The sequence below is a fragment of the Atractosteus spatula genome, chromosome 15, assembly GCF_055471065.1.
Source record: "Atractosteus spatula isolate fAtrSpa1 chromosome 15, fAtrSpa1.hap1, whole genome shotgun sequence".
Classification (NCBI taxonomy): Eukaryota; Metazoa; Chordata; class Actinopteri; order Semionotiformes; family Lepisosteidae; genus Atractosteus; species Atractosteus spatula.
In genome coordinates, this window is record NC_142720.1 from 5,066,404 (window position 1) to 5,082,106 (window position 15,703).

The following is a 15,703-nucleotide window of genomic DNA, read 5'->3' on the forward strand; positions in this document are numbered from 1 at the left end:
TGAGACGTACGTTTCAGCTTTCATCTAATATTTTCACTCAGATGAGTAAATGTATAATTCTAACAAGGGATTACGCCTAAAATTGAGATTTTTTAAAATTTTTAACTCACTCTGCGTCTAGTGAAAATGTGTCTGTGATAGTAAGAAGTCACATTGCTTTGATAAACCTCGAGTCCTTTCCACAAACGTTGTTAGAAAAGCACAGTCCTGCCCTCACCTGTCCCTGTCTTTCACTTACTGAGATTTCCACTTCTCCTGTCACTATCAACATCATGCCATGAACTCTTTCTCAATGGGGGGGGGGGGGGGGAAGTGTGCTGGTGGGGGGTCACTGAAAAGATCAAGGCTTGTTAATCAGACCACAAAATCTCTCTCAGTGACATCAGAAATACGGCGGTCCTGTGTGGCGAAACCAGCACAGAACTATATTAACATTTCACATAGGTCTATATGAACTCTTAAGCCATAGAGGGTTTTTTTTTATTAAAATGAAATATAAATAACAAAACAAATCCTTATTTTGACTTATTTAGCTTAGTTGTGATCGAGTCATGTTTTACAGGAAAGAAAAGACCTGTCTTTCAGTCATGACACAGAAGAGGAAAAGAATGTAACAGTGGAGTATGTGCTGAAACTGCGGGGCCTCTCCGTGGCCCGTACTGCATGTGTATAGCTGCCTGTGAGAAACGTCAGGAACGTTTTCCTTTTGCTCTCCCTAATTGTCTCGTACTTTGTACAGGCTGATGAAGTGGAGTGGTGGCTCGACTTTGCAGCTCTACAAAGCAGTGGGATGTATTTTAGACGTAACGGCTTTGCTCCTTTTTCTGGATTTTTTAAAAGACTCGGTGGGCGCTGGTAACCACGCTGATGTAAAATGAAGAAATAAAGTTTCTGTGTGTGAGCGACTGTGTCCAGACCTGTGTTTCTGGCACAGTACTGTAGTTTGTTTACTGCTCCTTGCAAAAGCTGGATTATCTGAAATTGCGCTTTAGGAGGTACTCCGGGATGAAACCAACGCATCTAGCTGTTTCTTTCATTCAGCTGACTTTGTTGAGTGATCTTGCAATTTTATTTGGCCACGTAACTTTGCATTGCCAAAAACACAAATATATTGAGGCTGTACTAAGCTAATAAAAACAGTTATTAAGACAACTTCAGTGGTTTGGTAAAATTCGAATTAACATGACAGGACAATAATATAAGGTGCTAACATACTTAACATTTTAGGGGTGGCATTAACTTCCCTGGGTGAGGAAATATCAGCCCTAGCCACGAGGTCAGCGTTGTCACGGCCCCCTTGCTTATGAGGAATGAACCAGGGAGCTGCTGTGAGGGTGGAGACAGGGTGGAGGAACGGTGTGAGAAAAGATGTGTGCGACATTTATACATAAGGGAGCAGAGGTTTTGAGCGCACGTTTTGCAACACAACACAAGGCATTTCCGGTCATCACAATTCTTAAGACAACTACACAATAGCACTTGAAGGGGATTCTGAACGGTTTTATACAAGAAAGCTGAGCGATGATAAGCCGCAACATCTGTCCTGGAGCTGATGTGCTTACTGGAGCAGCTCAGGTGCTCTGGCAGTGTTTGCACTGCCGGTTCCCGCGGTCTGTGGTCAGAACTAAGATGAAATGAGGGGAGGGGTGGGGAGGGTTGAGCTCCTGCTGCACTTAGGGAAGTCCACATGACCCTGGACTGCATCCAGAACTGCTGCAGAACTCTGGCCAGTGAAATTGAAAGTAGGTATTGCAGAACGATGAATATCAAGCTGGTATCGCAGACTAATAAAAGGCAAACTGCACAGATCTACAGTACGTGATGGTATTCATTATCAAGCGGAAGTGGGAATCCAGCAATATATCATATTTCTACATATATTTGTGTACATTATTTTAGCTTTATATTTGTATCTCACAGCTTTGTGAAAGGAGATAATGCAGGAGATAAGATAGGTTTGGCAAACAGAAATAATTCGTTTTTGTTGTGTCTTTGATACGTTTTTATTTCCAGGGGGAAAACAGCGTACGTGTATATGCATGGCTGTGGTTGAGGCTGTGGCTCGCTGTGAACAGCGTGCCCTGGTCTGGCCACCACACCACCAGAAGGATATTGCACTTCCGTTCATGATATCTGGACTCCCTGAGAGAACTGACCTGCCAGCAGACCCTATAAAACACTGCTGGAGCCCTGAGGAAGTTCCCATAGACAAACAGCTGATGCTGGAATTTCTATAAATAGTGCAGATGTTTAAGATTTCCATCTGGTATAGAGAGAAGTAAACAAAACAAGCAAACATTTGGTGAACTCTTTCCCAGTGCGATATGAAGATCCTGTTTGTAGCCATTACCCAGACATCTCTTGGGTGATTCAAATATTTTGTCACCACCCTCAGTCTTCACTGGTCTCAGTATATACTAAATAGTCTTCTTAGGCAATAAATGTTAGACTTAAAAGGAGCAAGTAAAAATATAAGCTGACGCAGCTACCTACTCGAACTTCTTCAGTCTTAGACCGAGATAACCCAATGTCTGTAAATATATTACAATGTCTAAAAGACCAGAGATGAGAAGGAGATCATGTATGCAGATGTTTGTTAATTTAGACCTTTATAGATAATTCTACTTATCCTGGGATCAAATTTACCAACTGTGAAATCTGTCTGAACATCCCCCATTTCAGAAAGACAACTTTCGAGAGCCCTGCCTGGCCCATCATGCATGGTTCTGGGAAGTAGGACAAAACCCAAAGCACCTGGCAAAAACATACAGGAACACAGGATGGGGCTGAACATGGAAACGCCTCACAAACAGGTGTCCCAGGCTGGAGTCAGCCCCAGGATCAAAGAGCTTTGAGGCAGCATTGCCAACCCATAACACTAGTAAGGATGGAAAAGGAAATCAGAAAGCATGGTGTTTCGGTGCAATAACAACACAGGAAGTCCAGCTTTACTATTCACGCGCTGTGAAAGCAAGTAACCTCCAAGTCATCAGCCCGACTGGTGATTCTGCACCAGCAGGTGCTGGTGTATTCATTACCACCCCTTCTTGTTATTTCTGCAAGTTGCTTTGCTTCAACGTGTCTGCTACATACCTACTTATTATTGAAATCACACTGCAGTTAACAGTACAACATCCAATAATCAGCATGCATTTAGAGAAGGGGGTCTAGCTGGTAATCTATGAACATAAAAATAATCTAGTGAGACCACATGCCTCAGTGATGATGGATATTGATGTCTGATTGGGAGAAGAGATATGTTTCTTGTCTCCACTTGCTCCTTCAGGACTGTGCTGTGCCCAGTTTTTCAGCAGCCTGATGTTGTAGAAACAGGTTCGATTGTCGGTGTTGCCCTGCCCACATGACTAGTCAGGAACAAGATGGTTTCCTTGGAATCTGTGCCCATTTCCTATCTGAATGAGCAGGGAACTAGCCTTTCCTTACTGAGAGCACTTCCCTCCCATATCCTGAGCCCACCCTTCCAATCTTTATCACTGACTTAACTGTTTCAACACTCCATAGGAAACTCGAGGGGAAAGCAGTTACAGTGAGCACTTAGGTTATATCCTGAGAACTGCTCTTCTGTTATCACTAATAATTTGCTTAGTCATTGCATTCGAAAAAGCTGTAGGGCAGTGACTCAAAAGCTCGGTATTTGACAAATACGTTTTGCGCCCTGTTCCTATATTACAGTGGATATGCCTAAAAACGAAGCACGTTCAAGGTTTTTTCATTTGTGCCTGTGTCGTATATGAATTCCATTCCACTGTTTGCAAACAAAAAGTGCTGTGAAAGATTAGACATTGGGAAGCGTCTCACAGCTTCGGACAATCAAGGGAATTGATAACGATGGTCAGCTCTTGGGGTGAGTGCAAACGTAAGCCATTTTGTATTTGATCAGAATTTGCGTTCATCAGTTATTTTTCTTTATAAATTCCCCAGTTTGGAATGGCCAGTCGTCAGTTGTCTGAGATTCCCAATAACACTCCTGCAGGACCGTGAGAGGTGACAACTTCAGGTGAGTGTGCTTTGTTTGCGCTCTGTGAGCTGCACACCTCCCATGACAGAGGCTGCATTGGGGGAGGACTGTCGCAGTTCATAAACAGGATGCGTTAGAAGGCCTCTTGCATTGAGTTACTAGCCGTGTCAGTGCATATCACTAACTAAAACAGCTGAAAAGAATAAGTAGATTGTTCAAACATTAGGCTTTACCATACACTGTTTGTATGGTGTGCTTTGGCTTGTCTTGGTAATGAGATATGTAATCCAATACCCTACTAAAAAGGGAAACATATTTGTTTAATCTTTGCTTACTCAGCGACGGAAATTCTGTTGCTTGGTGTAGCCTCACAAAACCCTTACTGTCTTCATTCTCAAAAGCACAAGATGTATAAGGTGTCCCAGACTGACGAGAGCATTACTTTTCACCGATGGCATGGAAACAGCAGATGTGCAACCTTACTGCAGATGAAATCCCAAAGCGCTAAACAGGCACACCTGTGCCAGATCAGTCAGCTCCAGCCTGGATTCTCTGATTCACGCTGGCCTGGGTCTTGCCCCAGAATCTCAGGCAGCCTGCTCTGGATCCTTCACCGGCACTGACATACAGCTAGAGAAGCCCTTGACAAAACAGGCCAGCGGTGTCCCATGTACCCCTGAGAGACGCCAAACAGTGAACACTGGCACCATGACCCTCAGAGCTCATTCTGGGAAAGACCAGATTCCGAACGCTGGGCCCCTGTCAGCTGATGACTAATTGACTGAAACACAACAATCTGGTCACAGTTAAATGTGTGGAGCCAACCTGGAGCGTAGGATGACATTTATCTCACCAACAATGGCTCCTCAAACATTTTTAGACTCTACTCTTTAGACTCTGGCTGCCTGCATGTGTTTCGTTGTGTTTTCTGGTTAAAAAGCAACATAATATTCAAAATAACATCCTCATTGAGGATGTTTGGTAGGGCAGGAAGACATTGTTAGTGTGACTTTAAATTAAATCTATTCTGAGCTGACATAGTGTTGAATCACACTCACATTTTTCTTGTATGCGAAGTGTTGCTCCCGAACAAAATGGCTATGGCGAAACTTCTGGATTTTGAATCACGGTTCAAACAGTGAGGCAGGCTGTTAGAAACAGACGAGTCTTTATGGTTTTTAACCATCATAACAAACAATTCCCTTCAAGATGGTTAAGTGACCTCATTCACGTTTTGTGATGGAAATTGAACGACACGATTGATGCTTAATAAAAAATTAATTCATTTAATCAGAATGTACTGCCCCCCAGTATGCAAAACCTCTATTTTACTATTACACCATGTCATTTTCATGTCCTAAACCATTACTTTTTCTTCTGAAAATATTTCAAATAAATAATTTTGTCTGCTTAATCAGATTGTGGGAAAGGACAAATGCCTGTTGGAACACTCTAGAACTGAAGATTTGTATGACATTTCATTCCAAGACTTCAAAGATCAAATGAGAAAAGAACATACATCCTGAAATATTAATGGGAAAATAGTGAAGTAATAGACAGTTTAACTTGTCCTTTATCAACCAATGAAAAACTTAATGTTGACGTTTATAATTTGTAGAATATTGACACATTGAAATGCAATGATTGAAAAATAACTGCAGAAATATCTTCAAAAATAAAAAAGACTGGTTGATTTTAGTTTTACTGTGAATATTAAAAAGGTATCCCTTTTTAAGCTTCTGCGTAACTACAGAAGAAAAGCCATTTCACCCAGTACAAAGGCACTTCCCTTAAAATAACAGGCTAGGATGTTTACATGCTCCACAGAGAGGGTCTCAATTTGCATTAATGAATTCTATTTCTGGAGTACTTGCCTGGTTTTGAAAGTGATTGTGTAAGTAGCTTGTTAAAAACTACATCAAGCTAACACAGGATAAGCAAATACATTGCTTCTAATTATCCCAGTTCACACCAAATGAGGTTCAAATCCTTTTGATGACAGCTGCCAGACTTCAACAAAAGCGATTTTTTTTAATAGTTCAATATTGTTGTGTCTAACATTTACATATCAGTAATACTTTAAGTTTAAAAAACAAACATTTTTTTTTTTAAAAAGTAGCATTGCGGGGGACCTAGTCGACGAGGATGTAAATACAGATAAATGTGTATCTTCTTTTGTGTTTTAAGAGTTGGAAAGGGGGGAAAAAAAACCTTTGTATCTGCGGGGCTGAGGGAGGAATCGTCTTTGCTCGGCCTGGGACTGTGAAAGGCCGTGAACAGAAAATGGAAACCCACTGAGCAGAGAGAACAAACTCTCTGGACCTGTCTGACATGCGGGTCACAAGGTCAGGCTGCACCACTGTAGGCAGCTTAGGAGACTGGAGGTTCTCAGTAACCCTCTGATACCATTTTGACAAACAGGCAGATGGCAGGTGTCACCACTGACAAAGAGCCATCTGTGCCTCAAGAACAGTCCCCATCATTCTCTCACTGGCTACTTCATTAAACTTTCCACTTCATAAAATGACTGAGCTCCGCAGTGCCAGTGTGTGAGGCCCCACTGTTAAGTTTCAAAACACAGCACCACGTAGCCCCGCTACACAGTTTTTTTTTTTCAACCAAAGCAACAGAAAACAGGTTTGAAACTTTCCGGGTTCTCAGTTTGGATACTCCCACCTCCCTGCCCCAACCCCAACTCGGTCTTCCAGATGTGGCCATTTCGGAGAGCTTCAGTCCTTGCTTTGGCTAAATCCATTAGTAGATAACCTGAATGATAAAAGAATCCAATTTGTTAAAAACACATGTCTGTCAGGCAGATATGTAACTACTGGAAGCAGAAAAAAAAAGAATGCTGGTAAGATTTTCCAATAGAAGGCAAGATCAGTTAAAAGCACGTTTGTCTACATCAGGTCTTACATATTTTAGGGAGTTTTGCATATTCAAGCAAAAAAAGATCCAACTAGAGAAAAAAAATATGATTCCTTGAATCAATTATCCAACAGACCATAATACCATCAGGAATATTGCACCATGAGTCCACAAGCAGAGAAAGTCAGAGTTTGAAATTCCACCATGAGGCTGTGATTCTGTCACAGCTTCTTAAATGTGAGAAGCTGAGATCAGTAGCTTGAGAAACAGCAGTACAGGTCTGAAGCTTCTCTGTTACCCATTTGAAATAAGATCAAGCTCAGGGTGTCACTATCCGTGGTACAACCTAATTCTATAACTGAGGGCTGATCTCTTTACTACCAGTCAGCTGGGAGGTGTCAGTAATACAAAGTAAAAACACACAGCAGAAAGCTGAATAAATAATGGTAATGTATTTACATGACAGTGGAGGGCATCGCTTATGGAGTCCTGTAGCTGTGATCCTTGGAAGAATGCATAAATTGCCCCACCTCCTAAGCTTCCACAAAAGAGAAAAAGTACATTTTTGTGAAATCCCATTTAGTTAGGAAAGTCCCTCCAATCTTTGGCGTAACTCCAATGGGGCCATCAAGATTGAAGCACAGTTCAAAGAAAACAATTTGACTTAAAAGCATAGCTATGTTTTGTTGGCAATGTTGTTATGTGTTGTTCATACCCTTCAACATCCGTTTTGATCCATCAGGTCTCAGTTCTATTTCTGGTCTTGAATCAAATTTTAGATTAAGTGTCTGTTTCTCCTATTGTTTTGAATGTGTCAGTTAGTTCCCTGTAAAGTCTATTTTCTTACAAAGTACAGAGATTGTACAGATAAGGACTATACAGGTGCATTTTTTTTAACATTTCCTCCTTTAGGCAAACATATACTCTGTACACACATATTTAGATATTTTATATTTGCCTCAGACTTTTCATGGACATGTCTGGTCTCATTTTAACTTGCAGACAGACTCATCTGGCCTCCATGCAAATAAAACATTACATGTCTTTAGGAAAGATAATTGCAAATAAGAGTCACCAAATTTCCTGTACGCTGGGTGCCCAGTCATTTTGGGAGCCAGTTCTTTTCAATCCAAGCCTGCTGATACAATCTTACAGCCCTGAGGGGTGACAGGAAGGGCACAGATTGAAAGGGCCTAACATACCCACACATGACCTGCGCCAATCCTGCCAGAAAAACGTCACGTCTTGCAGGGTTGTTGGGTTCTTTCCAGCACATCAACCTGCCTTGGACAAGGTGTATTCTTGGACAAGGAGTTCCAGAAAATAGAATGCGCTGTGAGGTCTAGGTGCCAGAAGGTGAAATAGAGGCAAGACCTCACTGAGATATTCAAGATGCTGAAAAGAGCAGAGGTGGCTCCTTCTCTTATTCAGAATAAATTAATCCTACAGGGCACTGGGAGTAGAAGGACTGGGATTTTTGCAGATGGGACTGGATCATGCTAAATTAATGCCCTTTCCTCCCAAAAGAAACTTTAACTTTAAAGTTAGTTCTCAAAATGATGTTCTTATTCTTACTGATATCCTCTAAAAGAGAGCTTTACAGGAGTCCCGATCTCTATTAGATATCTATATCTTGATTTATATACCTGTTATTTTTACAGATAATGCTTTTTATGAATTCAGGAGATGGGCAGTGCCGGATATGCTAGATTCAAAAATGTATTCTTGAGACTGGTTTGGGAAGAGCAATTCATCATGTTGCCGTGAGTGTATTAACTCTGTCATCTATCGGTTCGATACTCTGTTAGTGTGATTTAGGTCTGGAAGCCATCAGGATCCACTGCCTGTCTGGATGGCATTAATAATTCTACTTTTTTTTTTAAATGGCGTCCAGAGCAAAGTTCAATAAGAGAGTTGAAATTCTACAATTTATGTTGGAAAAAAGTCATTCAAAATGAATACGTTTACTATACAGTAGAATGTATTGGTTGACGGCACCTTTCTACTGTTTGTACACTTGTGGAAAAATGCAACACATAAGCATTGGAGGCATATTTTAATATTATATATTTTAATATATAAGTATTATTAGAAAGATATGATGTGCCTTATATGGAAAAGAAGATTATCAAGAAAAAAAAATTCATTTGAGGAGTTTTGTACTCATGATTTCAAGAAAGGCTTGGAAGAGCTAGGAAGACATTTTCACCACGCCACATTTAAAGTCACGCAGTGTCTAGAAACCTTTTCAGAATTCAACACATCAGATTTTTTTTCTAAATGTGGGTGCCTTTACCCACAAACTTCTAGAACTGCTGATGCAATCGGTTTATCTTGTTACACAAAGTTAAGCTCGGATTTGCGTTTGTGTCATTGAAAATGAAGCAATCATAAATGCCATAATGAGTGGGCATCCAATCCATTTGCCTATCCTTCCTTTTTTTTTTCAATTGAATGGTTACACGTACTGTGTTACTCAATTCTCATTTGAAAGTCTGAGAAACAGTGTCAACTTGTCAAGAGTATAAAAAAATAAAATAAAAAAACTGAAGAATCTGCCTTAAAAGAACATTTGATAATGTTCCTTCAGCAAGCAATCGGTGCAAGGCAGGCTACACCCTGGACAGGACACCAGTCCATCACAGAGTACACACAGCCAGTTAACCTACCAGATATGACTGGACTGAGGGAGGAAACCGGAGCACCCGGAGGAAACCCATGTAAACACAGAGAGAGCATACAAACTCCACGCAGACAGCTCCCCTGGACTGGATTTGAACACAGGGCCCCAGCTCTGTGAGGCAGTAATGTAGAAAATTGTCAATGAAAAAACTACTGTAGTATAAAAAATGTGTTGTTTTAAAACTAATTAAGATCTCTAATATGATCTAAAAGAAAACTATGGCTGCAAAAAAAAACATTTTTCTTATTTATATTCAGATAAAAATACATTATGGCTATGAAACCATCGCCTTATAAAGAAAGCAATGACAAAATAAGGAAAAGTTTCATAGTCTTTCACAGGCATAATTGCTAGACAATTACATTCATTGCTGAGAAGAGCTGCATTGTCACACTTAAATGGCGTTCCTGAGCTTAAAACTAAATAAGATATCTAGCAAGTGACAAAAGATCAGTTCTGAAAACAAACTGCCAATGGGTTAACATACACCGATCGGTGTCTCATAAAAAAAATCTGTCTTTGTGAAATACTTGTAAGTTGGCTTTTCTCATTCAGTAGCAGAAGAACGACTGGGAAGTTACGGTGACAGCTGTAAGCTGTATCTCTTCCTGCGGAATCCATCATCTTCTTGTTGGGCCTGAAGTAAATGAGTACTCCCTGAGGTCAGGGGTCATGCTCACTTTCCCAGGAGTCCACCCAGCTAGAACAACTTTCCCCTTAAACAGGAAGGGAGTGCATTGGCCATATGCTGTCTTCACTCAAAAGAAATACAATTTTCTGCAGGGGTGGATGAGACATATTCACGGTTTGGGACAGGAATGTGAAACTCTTCTAGGAAGCAGGAGTAAGTTGTTAAAAAAAACGAAAAAAAAACAAGGACAGAGATCAAAGGCTGCTCAATTATGTCAGGACTTTAACAGGCCACAAAAGTCGACATGGAGACAAGGCAAGGGAGGCCTGCCCCATCGCTCAGGCTCAGCACACTGGGGACAGAAATGGTTATTTGAGCTAATTCTGCAGCTCCATGGGTAAAACAGCTGTAAACCAGAAAGGAATGAATAAAAAAATGTGGCCATGACTTTGGAAAAAAGGCATCTCTCCACAAAACATTCCTATTAAACAGTGTCCTCCAGCACAATGCTGTAGAAAGACAAATGAGACCAACTGATGAGTTGAAGTCATTTAAATTATATATATTCCCTTGAAAATAGCTTCCAGGCTGCCTTTTGAAGGGTCTAGAGTTTGTATTGTCTGTTACTGTGCAGACCAAAGGATTTGAAGAACATCCTGTTGAGTGAGCTAATAGTTTCAAAGTTTCTGTTTGTGTGGCAACAAGGGTAGATACAGTGTCAAGGATGATATGTGACAATATTTTCCTTGACGTGTGTTAGAATCAGGTTTTCCTTTAATGGATATTGCCCACATTTCATACTTGCTTCAGCTTCTCCGTCTGTTCTTTGCTTCTGTAAACAGTCTGCTGGCCCTGGTCGGAGAGGGGAAGTGTGTTCCAGTGTTCGTTGAGAAAATGTCACCTCCCTGATATTGGTTTAATTAGACAAGATGATCAGGATCTTGGGTGGTGCTGCTTGCTGTGCTGGGGCGCTGGGTTCAAATCCAGACCTGGGGTACTATCTGTGTAGAGCTTGTGTTCTCTTGTTTGTGTGGGTTTCCTCCAACAGTCCAAAACATACTCGTAGGTTAACTGGACGTAGGTTAATCCGATGGTCATCTTTTCTGAAATTACCCCTGTATTTCACATGCACCTGAAGAGGTGTAGACAGCCCACTCCTTGGCTGCAGAGACAGCCCCACTGCGTGGCACAAAACTGAATTGTGATGTTCAAAACAGTGCTGGCAAAAAGCTTTGCTTACTGGATAACTCTTTCTTTTGCAGCAAGATCTAGAGACACCAGCTGTCTGAAAAGCATGATTAGCTGTGAAACACTTTCCCTGCCAGAGAAGGAAGAGGCAGAAACACTTTGTGCCTTCACTGCTCTATGACAGTCTTCACTGGTTACTGATAAGACTAATTTCCTGGGTGAAGAAACAGCATTAGTGATTTGCCTCCCTGTGAAATGATCCGTGCCAGAGTATTTCACAGACTTCATTCTGCTTTTTGAAAGCTCTTTGCTTCCACTAACTCCTGTGGCTGAAAGGGTGTTTTCCCAGGCTTCTCCAATTTTCAAGGAGATTGGACCAGTGATTTCTAAATTATTGTCACAATATCAGTCTGGTAAAGTTTAACAGCCTCCAAATGAACCCATGGTCTCTGTATAACCGAAGATTGCCTCTATAGTTCATCCCTTCTGTTATTAACAGGGTTACATTTACTTTTTCCTTTTAGTAAAAGGAAAATAAATGCTCCTTTTAAGTGAACTGGGATATTAATGGGACATAATAGAACTTGAAGATCTTCCCACTTTTATCTCAAGAATACAAGTTATAAATAGGATTTTCAAACTGTCCCCTTATTTGGAAGTGTTATAGCATGTTGAAACTCACAACAAAACTTTAAACCACAACATAATTTTAAATTACATTTTCAGTCCAAATAGCATTCCTTCCAGCAGCGACCTGAAGTTCTTCTCAGGTTTTGGCTTGTTCCTGTTGCAAAACTCCTATCCAGGGGGCACACACATGGAACGTGCATCCCGATGGATGCCACATAAATCATAAATCAAGTGAGTGTCTGATAATACATTCCTAGAGAGAAACTGCAAAAAATTTCTTAGAATGTGAGAGATATATGTGACATTAGGGTGCTCAATCTCTGAGTTACAATCTCTAGTTATACTACTCTATAAGATGGGTAGTAGTAGAGGGTTTATTGCCATATGTACACATATACTAGAATTCTTAATCGCAGTGATCTCTTGGGACACACACAGTACAACAGACAACAACACACAATGTAGACAGTACATTACAAGTATAATAATTAATAACACCAACAGGAACAATAACACTGTTGTGGGACAATAAATAATGTAGCAGTGAGAAGACTTGGTAGGTGGGTGGCACAGTGGTGAGCCAGTTGGTGTTTCTGCACCCCAGTACCGTGATCCTGAGCTCGATTGCTGCCTTCGGAGTCTGTTTGTGTGGCTTTTTGCTCCAGTTTTCCCTCACCTTCTGAAGATGCGTAGGTGAGGTAACTGTCTCTCCCTGGGCATCAGCTCTGCTCCTCACTGTGTTACTAAACTATAAACCAAGTGGCTTTGGTGCTTCTCTGCCCTACAATCCATTCTGATCACGGACGTACGCAGACAGATTGTCACATATGACTTCACCAAGCAGAGAAGCCAGGATGCTCAAGGCAGACACAAGCAGAGCCGATACAGAGCCGATTACCCAATTCAGCTCATGTTTCCTCCTCAGACCAGTATGTGATACAGGTATGTGGCTCTGTGGCTAAGGATCTGTGGCTGTGGCCCCTGTGGCAGGAGGGTTGCTGGTTCAAATCCTGTGGCTGGCAGAGGAATCCTACTCCATTGGGTCCCTGAGCAAGGTTCTTATCCCCAGCTGCTCCAGTGGTGCCGTATAAATGGCTGACCCTGTGATCTGACCCCATGCTTCTCCCCCTGCCTGTGTGTCTCATGGAGAGCATATTGGGGTATGCAAAAAGACAAATTCCTAATGCAAGAAATTGTATATGGCTAATGAAGTGATCTTCTACACATGACAGCTTAAGAAACTTTTCATTGTTTATATAAAAAACCGCAGAGCACTCAACTGAAGGCAACTTCTTTATCCACACCGAGAGGGTGGGGATGTGCAGATAGGCTCGTTCAACCCGCCCACTCATCGAGCCCATCATCTTACAGGCTCTGCAGCCGCACACAGGAGGATCAGTGCTGATTGGAGCAGAGGCACGTCACCCCGCAAGTCAGCAGACACCCCGGAGGGTGCCTGGCTCACCAGGACTGAGAGACGCAGTTGTGAACTTGTGATGGAACCAGTAAAGATTAATTCCATGCTGAAAATATAAGAAAATAAACACGTTTCGGCCGTGGAATCTTCTTCAGGTGTGTGATGAACTTGTGTCATGAACTTGTGATGCCAGTACCAGGGAGCCCAAGCTGTCCTCAGACCAAGGGCCTCTACCAGCTGAGCTACCCAGGAGCCCCCCAGGTTATTAATTCATTTACCTGAGCTGCCACAGATCTGGAGAGGCAAGACAGTCCTTCTACTGCCTCTGCGGAGATACCTGAAGAAAGATGAAGGGAATCCTTCCTTGAAAAATAAAACCGGCAAAAATAGAAATGAAAAGTCTGTTCAGTTTTTATATCCCAAACTGGCCCTATTCATTCGTTAGCAAAAGAATGAAAGGGAAGTCATGGTGATGGCCATAAGCTGTATCTCCTCCTGAGGAATCCATCATCTTCTCCTTGGGCCCGAAGGAAAGGAGTACTTCCTGAGGTCAGAGGTCAGGGAGAAAATGGCAAGATAGCTTGCTACACATTTCAGTTTGGTCAAGATTTGAGCGCGTGCAGTTCCATCTGCTCCGAACCCGGTGCGTCAGGTAATGAGGTGACTGAGACAGCAGCGGTACAATTGCTACGAGTGCTGCATCTGCTCAACTGTCTGCACCGCGTGGCCTGACCTGCAGGTGACCTTCCAGTGTAGGGTTAGTGTTGAAACAAATGCCACGTTAAGGTGAAAAGGGAGACGTCCTAGAAGCCATGTCAAACTTCACGTTTCTGTTCCTTGTTTTACCCAGCTCTCCATCTTTTCCGGGCTTCACAGCTTCCCGAAGGTGTTCAGGGAAGCTCTGAAAGGCATTTACAGCATGAACCGATGGCACGTCTGTTATTCCCAACGGGAGAGCATCGTCCATGGAGCGAGGCAACAGGTGCTTTGCAGGCCCACGATGTAGCAGCTCTGGAGCTTGAAGCCAGTAAATAATGCATGAGGTCTCTCAATTGTCAAGTGCTCCTGTTGGGACAGCCTGGCAGTGGGATGAATCATTACAACCTGGTCTTCAGCTCATTACAGCCATTAGAGAGGATCAGTCCTTAAAACCTTGTAATGAGTATCAATAAGCAATGAGTTTTTCCTTTTTCTGAATAATTCACGCAGCGATATCTGGTATCCCCCAACAGGACTTGAAAGGAGAGTAGGAGGACAAACCTTGAGCCCTGCCCAGTTTGTGATTAGGACAGCGTCCTGCTGTCCTTTCTGCTGTCTAGTGAAGAGGAAGTCTTATCTATCTGTATACGTCTACAGAAGAGGATATGAGGGCTCTTATCAAGTATTCAAATGCTAGAGAACAAGCCTTCTCACTGGAGAGAACCAGGGTAGGGAAATCAATGGTGGTAGGACACTTCTTTCTAACTTATTTTTATTTAAATTCATGGAAGGTTTTTTCTTTTTGTAAAAATTTAATAAGGCAGCGATATGGTTGTATAAATGTGAAATTATTCAGTTATTTTTTTTCTCTTATTGCAGTATTTGGAAAAGTGGAGTCAATCCTAAAAGGATTAACTGGACTGGCTGTTATTTTAGCCCTCATTACAAAGTGTGTTTGAAACAGCCTCCTCTAAGTTTTAAGGGTTTACAATTTAAAAAAATCAAACAGTAAGGAGATGTTGGATTTATTGAGAACACAAAATAAGCTTTCTGCTTGGTTCAGCTATTCCTTCCTCATAAAAGATTTATTTAAAAATCCCATCTTACAATACCCTGTGATTTTGAAACAGTTCTGCAGGTCATAAAAACGCTTACAAATGAGAAGAGGCCATACAGCCAGCCTAGCATTGTTGATCAAAGGATTACATCCAGCTGTACATCCAGGTTTTTGATATCCAGGGGTATCAGCTTCAACATATCTGGGTAGCCTGTTTAAAAAATAGTTTGTGACAATTTATCTATTCTAAATGCTAACAACAACACATCTTAAACTTGTAACGCAGCCTGCAGAGAACACCGCTTTCTCCACCCTCGACACTACGAGATCTACCGAGACGAGTGAAGTGGCACGTTGTCGCCCTCCAGTGGCGACTCTGACAGGGACGGGGACATCTCCGGGAGACAGCAGGTCAGCGTTAGGCAAGCATCCGTCAGACAGGTGGTGCAGCCTGTTCCAACTCAGCTCAGGTTTAAAAGACAAGAAAAAAAACCCAGTGAAATGCATTTTCTTTTTTGCTCCAGTACTGTAGCGAAACATATCGAAGACCA